Source organism: Mytilus edulis, chromosome 5 (genome assembly GCF_963676685.1).
Source record: "Mytilus edulis chromosome 5, xbMytEdul2.2, whole genome shotgun sequence".
In the NCBI taxonomy this organism is placed as follows: Eukaryota; Metazoa; Mollusca; class Bivalvia; order Mytilida; family Mytilidae; genus Mytilus; species Mytilus edulis.
This window is the reverse complement of record NC_092348.1, coordinates 61,164,964-61,170,384: the sequence shown is the minus strand read 5'-3', so window position 1 is coordinate 61,170,384 and position 5,421 is coordinate 61,164,964.

The following is a 5,421-nucleotide window of genomic DNA, read 5'->3' as shown; positions in this document are numbered from 1 at the left end:
AATGTTTTATTGGTTTTGAAATTGAAGTGATTTGATTGGGTGTTGACAGCAGTTTTAATATTCATGATTTGAGACAGAACAAATTGGTTTTTTCTATCAATTTACCATAAAACTATATGTGATCAGACTTGTGGCGTTTCAATTGACATGTAATAATAATTTGTAAATTTATTAATATTTGAAATTGTCGAAAATTTTCCAAATTGCAAATAAAAAACTTTGAGTTGTTTTATAGGATAGGATTTCCTGAAAAATTACCGTTAAAGATTAATTATTTCAAATTTTCATTCACAAAATAATTAAAAATATGTATATTTTATTAGAAATTAGAGACCGTACATCGTCAGAGATGTTAGCTAACTGGTGACCCGTATAAAACCATCAATACGGGCAAACCAATAACAGAACAATGGGCACCAACATCAATCGACTATTCATCACCGGATTAGCAGAAAATCGCTTTTAAATTTCTACATGTCTATTCAAAGCGAAAATATTTCGGCATGTGAATAAGATAGAATATGTGGTAAATTGCTCTTTTCAATTTCTCCTTCACAAAAACTAATTAGCTTTAGATGTCAATTTTCTATTTGAACCTTAAATAGGAAACTAATTCTACTTTTAAAAGTGGAAGTGAGTTATACAGAAGTAACGCATCGTAGTATAACGATACTTCAAAGGGAGATTAATAAATTTTATTAAGTTTTATCTACTGCATAAAGAAATACATGTTGTATAAAATTATTGTTTTTTATTATTATTCTTTTACTAGTACGGCTAGTATTTCATGGGTTTAATTTTTATTTTAGAATTGTTACATATTTCTGAATGATTAGTCGGAATAATTGAGTTTTAACAAAGATGTTTGTGGAATATTGATATGAACTGAGACTCTGTGATCCGGGTCTATTAATTCATATAATAACTCTCCATTATATTAACTAGCCAAACAAAACATATATAACAAAAAAAGACAATTCGCCAAAAAAATATTCAGTTCATAAAAGAGGGGCGAAAGATACCAGAGGGACATTCAAACTCATATATACCAAATTAACTGACAAAGCCATGACCTAAAAAGAAAAAAAGGCAAACAGACAAATAAAAGTACACACGACACAACATAAAAAAAAATAAAGATTAAGCAACACGACCTCCCCCCCCCCCCCCCCCCCCCAATCTCAGGTGCTCCGGAAGGTAAGCATATCCTGCTCCGCATGTGACACCCGTCGTGTTGCCCATGTTATTACAAACCGGGCAAATAGTTTAAATCAGTACGTCACATTCGTGAAAAGGCAACGGGATTGTAGCTCAAGAACATATCCGATATGATCTGTGAAACAGATATTCCACAACGGTCAACCAACTCGTGATGGCGTCTGTAAAATTTACGAAGAGATGATTCCAACTTCACCATTTAGAACTCTTCCTAGTGAGCAGCATTGATTCCTCTATCAAGGAAATCATGAGAGGAAATAAAAGCCCGAGCATTTCGTATCAATTGGGAAATATATAACTCTATATGCAGGCGCTGCTGGAATATTACTACATAAAAATGGAAAGTTCACAATTGGGAAGCTGAAACATCACTTTTGTCGTAATTTCAACCGACCCTCATTGTCAATTTCTAGATTAAGGTCAATATATGACGCAGACTTACAAATGTAACTGTATCTGTCGTATTCTTTATCCCTAGTTCGATGGGATAGATGCGTTCAACATAGTCACCAACTTTTGAATTGTTTAGTGAGAGAACATCATCGTTATAGCAAAAGGTTAAGTTAAAGGATAATGCTGACTTGTTTTCTTTCTTCCTAAGTAGTTTCTGTATGAAACCAGCCTCATAAGAATAAAAGAACAAGTCGACAAGAAGAGGGCACAACTAAGTCCAATGGGGATGCCGATAGTTTGTTTAACATTTAGAAGAAAAAAAATAGACATATTTGAAACCAGACATTGGTCCCCTTTTTTTACACATTATAAGGTCAAAGGGTATGGATTTGGGAAAAGAGGTTGATGCTAAGTTCAGCATAGATGATGTCTTCTTCTGGCTGAACCGGCTTTGTCATAACTTAGACAATCAGCTGTTTAGCTCTTAACAAGTCGACGAACAACAGTTGAAATAATGTGATAATAGAATAGGTTTCATAACAGTTTGTGGACTAAACTATTTCTTGGTGCGCTCAAGTTATCAATAATGAATTGACTGGTTCAGATTAGGTGAACGTCCCTCTGTAACGCTGAATTATCACATCTTACTTGTAAATATAGACACTGTGGGGGCGCCAAAGGTTCTAAACTCATAAATCAAATAATACGAATAAGTAGCAGAGGACTTAACCATGTGTGTTAATTTTCATATTGAATACTCAAAGATTTTTTTTTCTTTGTTTCAAGCACATGAATATACTTTAATCTTTTGTTCTGGTTAAATTCCCACTGGAAGGTCTCTGAGAGACTGAGTGAGCTTAAAATCATTGTTATCGATAGCCGATGACAAACACGTTAAAGATAACGATACAGTATTGCAGTTGTCCACATCGTTAAATCTTAAGTCAAACTGCAGGACCAGGTTATAAACTAATACTCGCATGTCAGCAATAACACGAACACTGGCTCATTGAATATTTTCGAACGGTGTTCAATAAAACTAAATATAAGCAGGCGCAAGATAATAATGACACGCAGTCAAGTCTGGTTTGAAATGGTGTCTCGTTTAAAGAGTTGCACTATATCTGTACGTTAATGTTCTCTGTCAAAACTTGTTGGTGGGCCGTTAATGGTCTAATGCAAGTCGAATTCATTTCCCTATTCCGTTCGGTTGACCCACATTTCATGAACGTACCTTTCGGATTTTGTAAATTTGTTCTTGTCCCGGATGTGCATGATATTATGTTTGCCACTAGATAATTGGTTGGATAGATACTAAGTAGTCATGATTAATTGTTTGTTGCTAAACCCAAGGTGGTAAATATGTCATGCATAATCTAGACGAGAATTGAAATACCAAGCATGCAGTTTTTCTGCAAAGTGGGTCGACAAGAAAGAAAGGCATTTAATTTGGAATGTTACTGCACAATTGGTTATGTTAGATAGGAGATAACTATTGCCTTGCAAAAAAAAGACTTCAGATCTATCAGATTTGGCTGCACTGGGTCCTGTACACAAGGAGAGCTTAAACTTTCCCTCCGAGAGTCGTCAAATTTACGCATCACGTCCGACAGAACGTGGCTGCGTATTTGTACATCCCGATAGCCAAACAGATCCCACTTGCGAGTGAGTCTTACCAATATGTAAGAGAAAGTTGTATACATTCCGATTAACCGGGTACTTTGTGCATGGGAAGATCGCAAAATATTTCCTTTTGAACGATACGTTTTGTTCTTATATTTATCATACACATATTGTAACTGCAACAGATATCTACCATTATTCTCTGTATAATAATAATAATAAAATAGCTTTTTTATCATAAACATATTGTAACTGCAACAGATATCTACCATTATTCTCTGCATAATAATAATAATAAAATAGTTTTGATTAACAAAACAGTCTACAGCTTTAATTTTATTCTCGCGAAATTATGAGTTTCAAAAAGAATGCTTCAAACTATACGACGACTACTAGAAGAAAATCTTATTTCACGGAAACCAATAACTCACAATGTTTTGTAAAAGAATGTTGATGTGTTAGCTTGTTCTCTGGGTCCATTTATCATCACTGGGGCATTGTCTCTGTCATAGTAAAACCAGAAGAGCGGGTAATGAATATCTTTAAAGTTCCATCTGATTAAACAACAGACGTGTGTTAAATGTCCAAAATACAACTAATAATTAGTTTTATGTGTTATTGCTTTCTAAGAACTATTGTAAACAATATTGAATGGATCTGTTATTGCTTTAATTAATATGACGATCAACCATTAATTGTGAGGGTTCCTCGTTTTGAATAGTCAAAGATCATGCATATTTACAAGGCATTATTTATCGAAAAGGAATTGAATTTGCTGCATTAAAATTTTCAGTTAAGTATTATGGTACTTTTTCTTGTTGAGTGTTCAGTTTAAAAGAAAGAGACTGAGTAGAATTAACGTTAAAAGCGCATTATGTCATCAATTCTTGGACTGAGTGAGTGCAACTAAAAATATCAGATTATGGTTTCAATATCCCAACCCTAAATTAAAGTACTGCGAGGACATTCATGAGTTTAAAAGTTGCCAAATCTTCAAATCACAACATATTACATTTGTATTAAGATTGTAAAGAAAATGTTGGGTGCTCAAACACTTTCCCCATTTTTCTTGACTTAATTCCAGGCTTTAATTATTTCTGATAAATGCTTAACCACGTATCCCAAGTTTGCCCGATTTAATACGAGGCTGAAAGCGTGCTAATGAAGTTTGAGAAAATATTTAAGACAAATATGTTTTGTATACAGTAGTTTGTCTTTCACGGTTTTTACTTTTTGGCCATGTCGTCAGCTTTTATTGAGAAAATCACAAAATAGACATTTCAACGGTACTAAGTGCCAGTCTAAGCAATAAGAGGCGAATATATTATATTAACCTCTTAAGTCTGATTAATCAGGTTTTTGTTTTTTTACTATTGTATCTCATATTTTCCTTACAGTCTAGCCTACTACGGGACCATCATTGGCGCGCATCTATGCTTAATGGGTGTGTTACCTGGAAGGTTTTACTGTGTGTCATATAATTTTTTTTTAAATAATGAAACTGAAACCCGAATAAGAGTTTTCGAAAATGACGAAACATATTTCCAATTAAAATTCTTATGAAATGAATTCAAAAGCACCTCTATTTCCCTAACGAATCCTGGTTAAAAATGAAACAAACACACGATCAAAAATGACGTAGTTTGTGCTATGTAACTTTAATGAAAGGTTAAGCTTGTACAGCTTCTGTACAGTTTGACAGAGTTGATACATGTATTGTCTGAAGTTTTTGTTTTAGTTTTTGAAGGTCGTGTAAGATTTGAAAATAGCATTTAATAAAATTCGGGCGTCCGAAATACTATACTGGATTTAAACTTTACCAGGAACACTCACCCCCCCCCCCCCCCCCCCCCCCCCAATGAAAGCCGATGATCCATAAAACTTTGAACACGTGTGGAACTTAATGACTAAAAAGGACATTAAAAGAATATATAATATAAGTGACAACTCTCCACCAAATGACAAATAAGTAAAAACTAAAAGTCACCGTACGTCCTTCAACAATGACTTAGCAAAACCCTTACCACATAGTAAGCGATAAAATGGTAAAAAAAAGTTCAGGACGATAACAATTTAAAAAGACACCAAAAGATAGGTACTGTAATAGAGGTAGTCCGGTGTGAAGGTCGGGGAAATATAGACTGCCACTTGAAAATGAGGGTATAATGGATATAAGGCATCGGATGT